This window comes from Urocampus carinirostris, chromosome 6 (assembly GCF_059441175.1).
Source record: "Urocampus carinirostris isolate Australia breed hairy pipefish chromosome 6, RoL_Ucar_1.0, whole genome shotgun sequence".
Taxonomy (NCBI): Eukaryota; Metazoa; Chordata; class Actinopteri; order Syngnathiformes; family Syngnathidae; genus Urocampus; species Urocampus carinirostris.
The window spans coordinates 27556471-27571813 of record NC_142354.1 but is presented as its reverse complement, the minus strand read 5'-3'; the positions used below and the strand labels follow the sequence as shown (position 1 = coordinate 27571813).

The window sequence follows — 15343 nt, the reverse complement described above, 5'->3', positions numbered from 1 at the left end:
GGGGGGGGGCAGGAACGGACATTTTGTCAGTGAACCCCCGCTCATTCACGATTCAGTACACAAAGGAGTCACCCATACACTTTCTGCGCTGCAAATCCTCAATAGGGTCGCGGGGATACTGCAGCCCAACTATCTTCAACGACACCTTAAACTGGTTGCCAGCTTTTTGCAGGGCACACAGAGACAGAAAACTCAATCGTTCATTCAAACTTAAGGACAATTTGGACCAGCCAATTAACTTGACATGGATGTTTTTTGGAATGTGGGAAGAAACCGGAGTGCCCGGAGGAAATTCACGCACGGAAGAACATGCAAACTCCACACAGGGAGCAGGAATTATACCCTGGACCTCTGCATCGTGTTTGCCAGCCATGCCGCCCACGCAAAATTAAAAATATTTTTTTTGTTTAGTTTTAGGCGCAAATTCTTGAAAGTAATGGACTTCAGACTTCTGGATCTCCCATTCGAGCTACCATTTTATAAGTGGATGTTGCGGCATGAAATGTCTATAAACTCTCCTGACCTGGTTAACATTGATCCTGATGTGGCAAAATCTATCCTGCACTTGGAGGATATTACTCGCCAGAAGAAGAGGCTTTAACAGGATTGCTCACAGGTAAACTTACTTTAGTTTGAATAATCAGCGTTTGTGTGGTGGCTTGAAATCCTTGAAAATGCTTGAAGTTTAATTTTGTGTATTGAAGGTTTGAACTGTGCTTTTTGAATTTTGGGAGAAGTTCTTAATGCTTGAAATTGATGCCATGTTACTCGGCAGTCTGACTTAACAGGCCACGCATTGAATGAAGAAAAATACAACCAGTCTGCTTAAAATGACACAAAATGTGCTCTCTCGTGACTTTGTTTTACCATTGTATTTCTACTTGCATGGCCACTATTGGTGTGTGAATGTGTGTGTGAATGGGTAAGTGTGAAGCACATTGCAAAGCGCTTTGGGAGGTCTTCATTGACTTGAAAAGTACTACATAAATGCAGACCATTTACCATTCTTCCCTTGTGATTAACGGCAGCTAGCGTTAGTTTGTACGGTGTCATCGCCCCCCTAGCGTCGCTGTTCAATGGCCACAATCTGCGCGCATTGTAGAGGCAGAATGGTGGATTTTATCTCAATATTTACCAGCTGATTGATGGAAAAAGATTATTTATTGTAGATTGTATGATCTCAAACAAGCACAAAGTATGTTCATACTTTGTGCAACATGATAGCGACCTTATCCCTAATGCTCCCGATAGCAGGTAGTTAGTTACCTTGCATGGCTGATTCATGGCTGATGATATCAACCTGGCTCTCTGCCCATTTAAGATGCGACTTTAAAGTTACGTTACTAATATACAAAAGTGTGCATGGTCTTACCTCCTCTTATCTTTCCCATTTAGCCGTGCCTCATATTCCTGGTTGGAGCCTCCGCTCGGAAAACACTGGTCTAAAGTTGATTCCAAGAGCCAAGGAGAAATCTGCAGTCTTGAGAGTATTCTCCGTTTGGGGCCAAGCGCGGTGGAAAGATCCAAAATAAGGTCTTCAACCTCGGTGGAAGTGTTCAAATCTAGACTTAACGCACATTTATATTCTTTAGTTTAAGATTGATGCGAAACTTATACTCTTATTTTCTTGTCCTTTCCATCTGCCTGGCAGGTGGCTGAGAGAGGGGGAAGGACAAACCTGGATAAGTTAGTGAAGGGCCACTTAGACCTGAGACTGCATCATCTGCATTGACCGGCTGACTGAGATGAGAAGCTGCTTCGCTGTCTTGGACTTTTTGTACAATTTCAGTTATTACTCATGTTTAATGTTGATGTTGACTATTTTTTGTCCATCGGTGCCCAAGCAAGATTCATAGCAGATGGGTAGTCTCTGAAGGGGGATTACCTCAAGGTTTCTGATTTTCCGCATACTGTTTTTTTTAAAAAAGAAATGTCCTTGCTTGCATGCATGTTTCAGATCCAGGGATGTTGTAATTGTGGCCCTTGTAGTCCTTTGAGATATTTTTAATTAAGGTCTATCCAAATAAATGTTACTTGACTTGATTACCTAGTGCAGATGGACACCACTTTGGGGAATATAAATTGCTTCATGAGGTTTCATTTGTCCATCACCAGCAAAAAGCACATCGTGTTGCCCAAGCATCACTCCAGTAAAACTGGATATATTTTGGATTTCTTGCTGTTATTCTCATTACTGCCAACTTTTGATGGCATTAGCTATAAAAATGTTTATCACTGTGTGTTCCTGGACAGGTTACATTATAGCACAAGGGTTATTTTTTTGGTCTGGCTTTCAGTACCTCATTAAACTCTTATAATATATGTTTGGAGCAGTTTTACCCCCACTCTTTACTTGTTTTGATGTTATACTTGTGCTGTGGTTTTCTGTAGGAGCGCACATCCTGTGCATGAAACAGTTTTTTTTTCTTGTTTTAGATTGTGTGCCGATTCAGAGGACAGCAGTTTCTTGGAAGTCACTAATGAAGGTGCAAGTGAGTAAACAATCTGCCTGTGTTTAGAGAATCATCAAACATGACAAACTGCACTAATGCAACAATAGCAGCTGGTAAGGTTTTAATCTGTCTGTCTGTTTGTCTGTCTGCCTGCCTGTCCGTCCGTCCGTCCGTCCGTCTGTCTAACAGAAATAATCCTTTAGATGCAGATTTAATACTAGAGTCGTTGTCACATTTCTGCAATTGCCTTTTTAACCTACTTTTTAGATTAATAAGCAATTTAACACTTTTCAGAAAACAAGCCTACCTGCCTTTTCAGAAAACAAGAGTATCAGCAAAATGTGTTCAATAATTACAAAAATCAAATGGATTAACAAAAAAACAAACAAACATTATTTCAGAGAAAAAGAAATCCTATGAACTCAGGACAAGAACAAGAAAATATTCTACAAAATTTCCTAAACCAGAACAAATATTTTGAGGAACTTCGGGGGTTTGGCTTGTTTAGTGGTCGTCTTCAATAATAATTTTCCTTTGAACGTCAATGACAAGCACATTTCTGCGATATTATATACATCACTTTACCTATTTAATACATTTTTAAAGTGTAAACATGTCTTAAACTGTGCAAGCATCTGTTGCCATACTGTCTTCCGTGTCAGGACTAGAAGGAAAACAGGACCCACTTGTGTAACGTTCACCACAGGTTTTATAGAAGAAACGAGGAAGGGCTGCGCCCACGATCCGATGATCGCTGGACGCGGGAAGCGGGTCGCTCTCGTACTCGGCTTGTGATCCGAACACGGAAGTCGATTATCCGTAGCGATCGATGGCGGTGTCAGGGACGGAAAAACTGGTCGGTAGCAGGGACTGGAGAGCAAAAACTTGGTCGGGGTCAAGAACTTGTCGTAAGTCGGGACGGGAGAGCAGACGTGGTTGAGATGAAAACGGGTCATAGCCGTAGACAAACGGGAGCAAAAATGGGACAGGCGGGAGTCAGGGGTCGGAAAAAAGGCTTGCCTTGAAAAACAGAGGTTCGCAGACGGACTGACACCCGGGGATTGACCGGACAAGGTTTAAATAGTGGGGAAGCCAATCTGTCAACAAGCTGCATCTGGCGCCGCATGGGCGGGGCCAATTGGGCACCATGGCAACCGTGACATTCCGCCCTATTGTTACTAACTAACAGTTGCTGTAAAAGATAAAAGTAGGCATCATTTCTGTCATTTTACTGTGCAATTGCACTTTTTGTCAAAGTAAATAAATAAATAAATTACATAAAAATACATCTTTGGCACTGAGTTAGTTTAGAAGAAAAAATGTAATTACCGTATTTTCCGCACTATAAGGCGCACCTAAAAGTCTTATTTTTTTTCAAAAGCTGACCATGCGCCTTATAACACAGTGCGCCTTATATATGGCTCAATATTAAGTTCGCAAGGTCTCGCAACTACGAGAAACAGCCGCCGACTCCATTTTTCGCGCTGTGCATACTGGGAAATATTAAACGATTGGTTGTTGCCGGGGCTCGTGTTGTATTTGTTTACTAAGTGGCAAAATGGCTACCCCATTAAACTGCTTAATTCATATTCAACAAATACAGTATTTGTCTGAATCCAGGGTTATGACTGGTGAAGATGTAAAGCACAATTTACCTTAAACAAACGCAGAATTATTCAGAATGTCACGTTTGAGAGAGAGAGCGAGAGCGAGAGCGAGAGCGAGAGCGAGAGCGAGAGCGAGAGCGAGAGCGAGAGCGAGAGCGAGAGCGAGAGCGAGAGCGAGAGCGAGAGCGAGAGCGAGAGCGAGAGCGAGAGCGAGAGCGAGATTCTCTTTCATACGTGCATTTGTATAAGAAAATGGCTCCTGTTAAGAGACACGCGTACAACGCCGAGTTTAAACTCAAAGCGATCAGTCACGCAGCACAACACGGCAATAGAGCGGCAGCGAGAGAGTTAAACTTAAATGAATCGATGGTACGGAAGTGGAGAAAGGATGAAGATAAGCTCCGCCAAGTAAGGAAAACTCAACAAAGTTTCCGTGGCAATAAAGCAAGATGGCCAGAGTTAGAGGAGACACTTGAACAGTGGGTTGTTCAACAAAGAGCGGCAAGCAGAAGTGTCAGTACGATAACTATACGTATGAAGGCAACAGCGCTGGCACAAAAACACCGGACGTGTTGGATGGCCCATTCACTGAGATATGGTCAATTCGAACACAGCAGAAGAAGAATTCGAGGGATTCGTCGATGAGGAGCTTATAGAGTGATCTTTGTTTTTCTTTTGTGTGTTTACGTTTTACATTTTACAGTTATTATGTTATTGCTTTGCACTCGTTGTTTTTGCACATTACGAGTGTCACTTTATTGCGATTGCACTAACGTTTCATTTAAAATAACAGTATCAGACGTTTTTTTCTTTGCGTGTTGACTAAATGGACAAAAAATAAAATGATATGTCGATGTTGTTCAAAGATGTGTCACGAAAATGCTTTACCTCAGAGAAAATAATAAAACGGCTGTTTATTTATTTTGGGAGTGAATGGAGTTGTGGAAAGCTTGTTTGTTAATAAAGTTTGACCTTTTTGGATGTTTTGTTGACATTCCCTTGAGCGTGGCAACATCTAGAGGTTGCATAAAGTAACTACATTCTCTACTGTAGTCAAGTCGTCACATTTATTTACCGTAAATAGCCCTTAATCCCAAAAAAGTCTCGAAGGACTGCACAGGATTACAATTACAAAATTGCACAATTACCTGATCTTAAACCAGCATGCACTTATAGCGCCTTATAATGGGGTGCGTCTTATGTATGGCATAAGTTTTAAAATATATCATTCATTGAAGGTGCGCCTTATAACATGGTGCGCCATATAGTGCGGAAAGTACGGTACATGCAATTCAATTGTTAATCCAGCGAAAAGAATTACAATATTTGAACTATAATGAATCTATTTTTTTCTTCCAGATTGGTCCTCTGTTTTATTTTCACCACCTGTATCCTATGTGACCAGTAGTTTACTGGTCATAATGTTATTTTCTAACATTGTTCCCTGTGTTACAAAATTACATAACTCAGGTAATCGTTTTCTTAACTCATAATGTTTTGAGAAAATGTGTTATGATACATCTCAAAATGGTTTGTTCTCCTGCGTCTGACATTAGAGGAAAGAAAGTGTTGCCAGAAGATAAGACGAAGGTATGGTATTTAAATTTCCCTTCATCTGAAGGACTTATGGTATCAGAATTTTTTTAATGCTAATGCTCACTGGAAAACAAATTTAAATGTAATTTATGCGTTCTTTTAGAAAACGTCCCAATATGGAAAACAGTCCAGTATACGGAAATGTTCACTTCCAGAAAAGCAGTAAGTGGATTTAGGAAATATCTTGTATGATGTATTTGTACTGGTTGTTTACTGTTCCATATGTGCAGGTACAACTACAATTTCAGAAATCCACCCTCCACACTTAACAGTAAGCTCATCGTCTTTGAGGGATCAGTTGAGCTCTGACTCACAGGTTCTTAAATTCAATTTATAGAACATGTTTTTTTTTTGTTAAAAAAATAAAAACTACTTACAGTACCCACCACTTGTTTTGTCAGAAGGAATATACCAAAATGGTATCAGTCATATTAAAACATCAGCCCATGTCCGCCTGCACCTCGACCACTTCCAAGAAAAAACAAGTCTAACAGTCTGGCCTGAAAATAAAAATACACATTTGTTTTCAAACAATAAATAAGGATTTTAAAAATAGATACAAATGCAGTAGAATGTAATTCATTGCCAATATTCTTTAAAATATCAAAATCCATTGAAAATGTTCATTGATGTATGTTTTAGCATAAACCTCAAATTGTCAACATGGCAGTAAAAGGTTCTTTCCTATTTTTAGTCACCAACTCCAGATTGCTACGCCAACCTGAGTCTAAAGGCTTCTGCGAGCAAGTCTGCATGCATCTCTCCGCAGATTCAGTACTCAGTCGTATTTCCTTCAGACAAGTTGCGAGACAAAGACAGAGGAAACAGAATACCGGCTGTCGCAGTGTCGGATCTATATACTTCTGTGCAAACCATGCGTCCAAAAAATGGGGATGATGCTGACAGTCTGGACGACTTAGCCAACCCTATTTGAAAAAAGTCACAAGTCTGAAGAGTCACCCACCAAACACAGGATTGTACCGTTGATTTATTTTCTTTTAAATATGAAACAATGGATATGATGTTTTTGCTCTTTTTATTTTGTTTTTATATCAAACTATTTTTAGCTGTTCTTTCCTGTTTCTATAAAGAACTTTGAAATGTATTAAAATAAAATCTTTCCCCGTTACCTTTCATAATGAGAATCAGCAGGAACAGTGAAAACTTTCCGTTTTTGAGGGATTAAAGTGCAGTCCACTGAGTTGATACTATGTTTAACAACCTGTCACCTGCATTGACCTGTGCTCTTTAACCATTGTCATTAGCCTTCCTTATCTGATAAAATTGAGTATAAAAGGAGGTATTAGTATTCCAGGTAAAGAATGAGACCAGACCTTTGTCAGTGTCACAATGAATTCGTCAATGAGCTTGCGAGTGCGCCTACCAGCGCTGGTGTTGGTCTTAGAAGTGATCATCTTGACTTTGTACGCTGTTTTCGTCACGTACGATGATGACGCGAACGCCAAGCTGCAAAACAACCAGACAAACCCAATGGAGAACAGCGTGTATCGCGACTATCCTTTTTTCGCCGACGTCCAGGTGATGATCTTCGTGGGCTTCGGCTGCCTGCTGGCCTTCTGCCGATTCTACGGCCTGAGCGGGATGGTCTTCAACTTCCTGACGGCCACCTTCGCCATCCAGTGGGCCATCCTCTTTCAAGGCTTCTTTCAGTTTTACCACGATGGGAAAATTCACCTGGGCGTCATCAACCTGCTGAATGCTGAGTTTGCCTGCGCCGTGGTGTTAATTTCCTTCGGGGCCGTGCTGGGTAAGACCAGCCCGGTTCAGCTCCTGGTGATGGCTTTACTGGAGGTCCCTATTTTTGCAGTGACAGAGTGGGCTGTCTTAAAATACATTCGAATTAACGACGCCGGCGGTAGTATTCTTATACACCTATTCGCTTGCTACTTTGGTCTCGGAGTGACGTTTGTCCTGTACCGCCCGGTCCTCAATAACGGCCACCCCAAAGAAATCACCAGTTACCATTCAGATATTCTCTCCACAATGGGAACTTTGTTCCTCTGGGTTTTTTGGCCCTCATTTAACTCGGCCCTCACCCTAAAAGGAGACGACCAACACAGAGCCATCCTGCACACTTTTATCGGACTAAGCTCATCCACGCTCACTGCGTTCGCGCTTTCCGCTTTCTTCAATAAGAGAGGCAAGCTCACCATGGCCGACATCCAGAACGTAACATTAGCAGGTGGCGTGACAGTTGGAGCGTCGGTGGACATGATGATTTCTCCAACAACTGCCTATGCTTTGGGCATGATGGGCTGTGTCGCTTGTTTCATGGGGTACAGGTACCTTACCCCGTTCTTGGCACGACGCATGAAAATCCAGGACCAGTGCGGCATCCACAACCTGCATGGACTCACGGGCCTCATCTCCTCCACGGCTGGAATTGTCGCCATCCTTCTAGCCACTGAGGAAACATACGGACCCAGTATGTACCAGATTTTTTCCCACCGTGCTCCGCCTGAAGGAGATCCAAAGCTGCAGGAACTTCAGGCGCTGGTCCCCGGGTTGAAGGCGGGTTTGGGGCGTACAGCAGAAGAACAGGCTCTGTACCAAATGGCTGCTGTCTTTTCGACTATTGCGGTTTCTACTGTGGGTGGGCTGCTGACTGGTTTGGTTTTGATGTTGCCTTGCATGGCCTCCCCTTCTGATGAAGACTGTTTTGACGATGAGGTGTTTTTTGATATGCCTTCAGATTTTCAAGGAGGGGAATATGTGAAGAACTCAGTAACCTGCAATGATGCTGATGTCTATAAAAATAAAGTAACTCCATAAACCCAAAGGTCAGAATGGACATGCTATCACTTCTCTGCCATTTTTGTTATGGATCTGAGTCATTTGTTTTGTCTAATCTTCTGCCAGGTTATCCAATATAATGACTGTTATTTATCTTTATTAAATACATTTTTAAAAATCAAAAGTGCAGAGTCTTTTCAGAAACACCTTATGTTTGTTGAATTAAAAATATGTACAGTACAAAGAAGAACAGAGTACATGGACGTAAAGTTTAAAGACAGAGATGTTGCACAAATTATCAGTAGGCAATTTATTTTGAAGAAAAGCGACTGCTTATCATTTTCTTCTGGAAGGCGATACCACTGTGTGCGATAATACCAAACGCTTTAAAATCTGACAAACTACAATTAAGCGTTGGAAAATAGTGAAAACGTGTACAGTACGCTCTGAATGTTATCAGTTGGATGAATCATTCGGAAATGGCAAGCGAATACACTGTGCTTCAAAATCTATTTGACCAACGTAATCATAGACATTAGTTTTATTCTTTGCCAGGAACAATGGCTAATACTGCCAAAAGATCTAAGTTTATACACTTGTTAAAGTTGTGATCATTTTTAAACAATAGGTGGCGCTATTTACCAAAACCATTTGGATCCAGCTTGAAAAATATATTATTGTTTAATAGTGCCTTGCGACCCACGTGAAAACTAATGAATGAATGAATCTTCAACAGCCCCCTCACTTGGTTGACTTGTTTGACAATATACATTTATTTAGTGTATATACAGCCATTATTTGTTGAATTTGAAAAGTAGTTTGGATTGATTTATTTTTCCACCTGAAGTTGAGTGTAACTTCAATGGTTTTGGTAATGTGATTAGTGTCACAACACAGCTTAAATTGATAACACTTGATACTGTAAGATGAAATGTGTCATTTCCGAAAAATGTGTTCTTTGTAATAATAGTTTTCAATATTTTTCTTTCTGTTCCAAAAGTGTTTGGTACCGCTAAATTCTACTTATCTTAATTCTACTTACATAATAATTCAAGAATAAGGGCTAGGGTTGGGAATTTCATAGTTTATCGACTGTAATCAACAAGAGACCCAGGGCCAGCCCACATTCCAGTTGCAATTATGGGTTATCTCAGTTATCTTTGACAAGTCATTTTTATTGTAAACTGTCCCCTTGCTTTTTGTGAATACATTTTAAGCTGTCTCAGGTGTATTTTCATCAACATTTATAAAGTCATTAAGACATTTATTGAGCCATTGGTGCATTCAAGTAGATTTGTCCATGTAAAAAACAGTAACTGAATACTATTAGTAGCAAAAAATGCAAGACCTATTGATAAATTGAGCTAGTTTACATGTAAAGATGCACAAAAAGTACATAAATACACACAAAAACAGTAAACAATGCATAATACATCGTATTTTATGTTTTAACGTTAAAATATCGTAGGGTAGGGATGGCACAACCCGGGGGTCAACTGTATTTTTTACTGAGCAATGCAAATAGCAAGCGTGCATGCCACAAGATGTTAGACTTGGTGCCGGCTTTGCAAGTACAGAGCAAGCGAGCGAACGTCACACGTGTCAGACAGGAGAGTCTTCAAGAAATCCTACAATCCAGGGTGTCGCCATATGCAGGCAATACACAAAGAGGTAAGTATTAGTTTCAGGAGCGAGCAGCAGCAAGTCAACTGCAGGAGAGAGAGTGGGAAAGGTGAGATGGCACAACATTCAGGTAACTTAAAATTAGTTTTACCTGGTTATTTCAGTATGAGAAATTATTTTCCCCCCATTTTCCACTTATTGAAACATAAATATTTTGTTTGTTTGTTTGTACATGATTCAAATTGAATCGTTTCTTCCGGCGCCGTCACGAATGGCAGCCACTCCAGCAGCTCCCGTGTTATTTTCGATTGTTCTCGATTGTTTGTTCTCAGCTCAGGGATGCTGCTGGAAATGTGAATTTCCCTTCGGGGATGAACAAAGTATCTATCTATCTATCTATCTATCTATCTATCTATCTATCTATGACTGACTGGTCAGGATGATTGCATCACAAGTTTTTATGCAACTTGTCACTTTCCTTGAATTCCTGTTCTAACAGCTGATAAGACTGAGACTCAAACTGCCATTTATGGTAAAACTACTGATCGTTGCACAACAGCCTAATAGCTACATAACTGACAATCACTGTTTTTGTGTTTTTTAGTCAGGATTCAGAGCTTATCAATCCACTAAAATGGCCTTCCCCAGATTAACTTATGCCAATGGATTTTGACGCCTCTTCAATATTATTAATATGTTGAACAGTCAACCACGGTATTCTACTGAATAAAAATAAAAATTGAATTGATATCTGAAGATTTGCACTTGAATGGTTTAGAGACGGGGTCTCCAACCTGTTGCCTGTGGGCACCAGGGTGCCCCCTAAGGACAGCTGAGGTGCCAGCAGCCCTGTTCTGAAAATAACCCAACAGTCCTGGGTTGTTGGGGTGTTTGTGTAAAATATTGACTGAGTCTATTTAAACCTTTTTCCAATAATTCACCTCATAATGAAATAGTAACAAAATTATAAATTGTTATTTTAGAAATTAATATCAAACTGTGTGGCGTTTACTTTAAGTGGTAACTAAAAGTTGCTTTCAGCTTGAAAAAGCTTGGCGAGCTCTGGGTCAGAGCCTACTTCAGATAAGACACATGGTGTCAAGTAAGGCAATGTGTTCAATGAGCTTTTCCATGTCAGCTGAGAGTTTCCCGTGTTCGTTGGTATTTATGTCACCGGTAAATAACCCCCTAAAAGAAAATATAGAGTCAGAGAAATACCTTGAAATTGCAACTGTCCTGTGCCGCCAGGCCTGACGGGGTGTGACCCAAGCAAACCAAGCATACGAAGCCTCTGAAGTCCTTAGTACGTTCGGACAGGCCGGTGCATGATTTATGGAAGCTTCGTGGGCAGGTAGTACAGGTGATTGGGGTGTGGTCGCAGCGAATGGTTTGAAAGCACCACTGGCATTTGGACTGGCGGCCAGGGTTGCTCTCGAAGTCGCCCGCCCTAAGAAGAACAGAGAGAGGAGAGTAGAAGAGAGAGAGAAAGAGAGGGACAGATAGAAAGAGAGAAAGACAGACAGAGTAAAACGCAAAAAGGGGTAAAAGAGAGAGAGAGGTGGGGAGAGAGTAGGAAAGAGGGATAGAGAAAATGAGAGACAAGAATGTAAAGGGAGAAGAGAGAAAAGGAGAGACAAAGAAGGAGAGTGGACCAAGAAAGATAGAGAGAGCGAGTCTGAGTGGATTGAGTTGGATTCGTAAGGCTCCCCCGGGAGAGAGCCCTTCGCAGGACACCACGGGAAGGTTCCTAGTCTTTGTCCTGCCCCCGCTGTCGTGAGAATCAATACCCTAAAATAGAGCTGGTATCAGCACCGGTAGTATTGGCACTTGACGATCTGTACAACTGATAGTAAATTAACATTACACTTTTGATTTACAAACTTTAACTCCAAATGACAACTCAATACACACATTAAGGGACAACCTTGGTTTTGTAGCCATGTTGAGACTAAACCCAAAAGAAAAATAGTGTACTTTCTACTCACCGTCTCATAAATCGTGTTCACAAATAGACTATTTTTGTTTTCTGGAACGCCGGTTGACATGGCAATTCGTTGCATAGTAAGTGTGATTGTTATTACATACTATGCACCAGTAAGCCTGCATATTGACTTACATGTAGATAAATACAAGGCGGGTAGTTGGAAATTAAACAATAGCCTACTGCAATCATAAAATTAAGGGATTATATCCAAATATTCCCTCGACATCAACATAGGAACCCCTGAGAGACTCACTACTGTGTGGAATGCATTGAAATACGTTTTCAGGGGGACTGCATAGCACACAGTGGGTGGAAAATAAGAATAGCTGGAAAAGAAAATTAATACATTTGAGAAACAATTAGCTGAATGTTATGACAAAAAAAAAGGTTTTAGGGATATTCGTAAACTAAAATTGGAATTACATTAAATATACAACAGGAAGCGAAATATTAAATATTTAGATTAAAAACACTCTTTTGTGAAAGTGGTCCAAAGATGGAACGACCTCTAGCTGGACAACTTAAGCAGCTAAAATAAAAAGCTATATTTGCTTATACAGTTATGTATTTATCCTGTACACAAGGTTTTATGGTAGTATATTACAGTATATCCCCGAGATACATTTTATCTTATTTATCACACTATTTCTACTTACGGTACCACTTTGTTGAATATGTTGAGCCATGATTAAAATAATTTAATATCCTTCAAAGTCCTCATCATTTTCAGATACACCAAAGAGTTGTTTCCTTCCTCATGCGCTTTGCTTTTGTGTTTCAGGACGATACCTTGACTAAAAGTAGTATGATAATCATATAGAACGTAATGACTTTGCCTGTGTTCTCTACGTGTTCGTAGGTCCAGTGATTACCATGTGGATGTATGCTTACATTTTTTATTAATAGTGATTTTAGTAGTATCACTAATCTCACTATTAGGCCGGGCCACAACAAGATTGTCAGACATAAGACCAGTCCATGGTGCAGAAAAGTTCAGGGACCACTGAGCTAATGAGATAGAACATCAAAATTAAATAACACATGCGTGACTAGTGTATTTAATGGTAAATACCAAAAACTTTTGTTTATCAAAAAGAGGTTTGCAATTTCATAATATAAAATATTTTATTAAACAAATAACAGTCATAAATGTTTGATAACATACAATGATCTAAGGAAGATCAAAAATCTAATGACTTATGTGTATATGAGCCCGTGGTACTTTATGGACTTTTACTATATTCGTGGAGATCAATATCTTTATAGGTTTCTGAGTTTTTAAGAGCTTCTAGTCTTTGAAAATCTGATGGCACATCAAAAAACACATCATCGTCAAAACAGTCTTCAGTGGATGGGGAAGCCATGTAGGGCAGCCTTAAAACTAAACCAGTAAGCAGGCCACCCACAGTAGAAGCTCCAATAGTTGAAAAGACAGCCGCTACTTGATACAGAGCTTGTTCTTGTGCTGTACGCCCCAAACCTGGCTTCAACCCAGGGATCAGCGCCTGTAGCTCCTGCAGCTTGGGATCTCCTTCAGGCGGAGCGCGGTGGGAAAAAATCTGGAACATACTGGGCCCGTAGGTTTCCTCATTGGCCAGGAGGATGGCAGCGATACCAGCCGTGGAGGAGATGAGGCCTGTGAGACCATGAAGGTTGTGAATTCCGCACTGGTCCTGGATCCTCATGCGTCGTGCCAAGAAGGGGGTGAGGTACCTATATCCCAGAAAACAAGCGACGCAGCCCATCACGCCCAAAGCATAGGCGGCCGATGGAGAAATCATCATGTCCACCGACGCTCCAACCGTCACGCCGCCTGCCAACGTTACATTCTGAATGTCGGCCATGGTGAGCTTGCCTCTCTTATTAAAGAAAGCGGAAAGCGCGAACGCAGTGAGCGTGGATGAGCTTAGTCCGATAAAAGTGTGCAGGATGGCTCTGTGTTGGTCGTCTCCTTTTAAGGTGAGGGCCGAGTTAAATGAGGGCCAAAAAACCCAGAGGAACAAAGTTCCCATGGTGGAGAGAATGTCTGAATGGTAACTGGTGATTTCTTTGGGGTGGCCGTTGTTGAGGACAGGGCGGTACAGGATGAACGTCACACCGAGACCAAAGTAGCAAGCGAATAGGTGTATAAGAATACTACCGCCGGCGTCGTTAATTCGAATGTATTTTAAGACAGCCCACTCTGTCACTGCAAAAATAGGGACCTCCAGTAAAGCCATCACCAGGAGCTGAACCGGGCTGGTCTTACCCAGCACGGCCCCGAAGGAAATTAACACCACGGCGCAGGCAAACTCAGCATTCAGCAGGTTGATGACGCCCAGGTGAATTTTCCCATCGTGGTAAAACTGGAAGAAGCCTTGAAAGAGTATGGCCCACTGAATGGCGAAGGTGGCCGTCAGGAAGTTGAAGACCATCCCGCTCAAGCCGTAGAATCGGCAGAAGGCCAGCAGGCAGCCGAAGCCCACGAAGATCATCACCTGGACGTCGGCGAAAAAAGGATAGTCACGATACAGGCTGTTGTCCATCGGGTTTGTTTGATTGTTTTGCAGCTTAGCGTTGCCATTGTCATCGTACGTGACAAAGACGGCATAAAGAGTCAAAATGATCACTTCTAACACCAACACTAGCCCCGGCAGGCGTACTCGCAAGCTCGTTGACGATGTCATGGTGATAGCCCTCTGGTCTCATGCTTGCTCAGGTGCACTTATACCCGCTTTTGTATTCAATTTTATCAGATAAGGAAGGTTAATATCAATGGTTAAAGAGCCCATATCAAGTCATTTGACGGTTCATCAACACATGTGCTAGACTTTAATCCCTCATAAAGTTTATCCCTCAAAAGAATTTTATACCACAGAAGTTATTATAGTTGGGGTCAATTCATTCATCAGCATACCTGTCAGTCTAAGCCAAATGCTCTCCTTTTTTAATGATTAATACTCCCCTCATTAAGTGATTATAAACTTTACGAACCCTTACGGCAGCTGTTTACTCACAGTAAGACAGACTATGTAGAAGACCATGACAATATCAACAAACAATGACACCGTCGTCTGCTACCAGTAGTTTTGGGACTGTTGTGTTACAAAGGAACTTGTTTCTTGAATGGAATTACTTTTCTCAGTAAGTACTACTGTAATTTAATAAACGGCAGTGCAACATGGTGCATTACACTGCTACTGTTCTTTACCGGTTCCTCCATCAACCCGTCAGCAACACAATGCTGTATAATAATGATTTCTCCTTACTGACATTGTGATATTCTCTCTACTGTATATACTCACATCTAAGATGTATTTTAAACTATAAAATAAAATACTTAAATC

The 15343-nt window shown here is 41.1% G+C and overlaps 2 long non-coding RNA genes and 2 pseudogenes across 2 annotated transcripts; 3 read left to right on the top strand and 1 right to left on the bottom strand.

The window, feature by feature from the left end:
- Nucleotides 1–89: 89 nt before the first annotated feature.
- LOC148364452 (uncharacterized) lies at nt 90–1750 on the top strand. The gene is made up of 3 exons (XR_015850636.1): nt 90–616; nt 1396–1533; nt 1652–1750. It is a non-coding gene; the product is annotated as an uncharacterized LOC148364452 (long non-coding RNA).
- Nucleotides 1751–2466: 716 nt separating this feature from the next.
- LOC148364451 (uncharacterized) lies at nt 2467–5650 on the top strand. The gene is made up of 3 exons (XR_015850635.1): nt 2467–2566; nt 5420–5530; nt 5617–5650. It is a non-coding gene; the product is annotated as an uncharacterized LOC148364451 (long non-coding RNA).
- A 1356-nt stretch (nt 5651–7006) lies between these two features.
- On the top strand, nt 7007–8449 carry LOC148364450 (ammonium transporter Rh type B pseudogene; annotated as a pseudogene).
- Nucleotides 8450–13240: 4791 nt separating this feature from the next.
- Nucleotides 13241–14683, bottom strand: LOC148364449 (ammonium transporter Rh type B-A pseudogene; annotated as a pseudogene).
- Between the last annotated feature and the right edge of the window lie 660 nt (nt 14684–15343).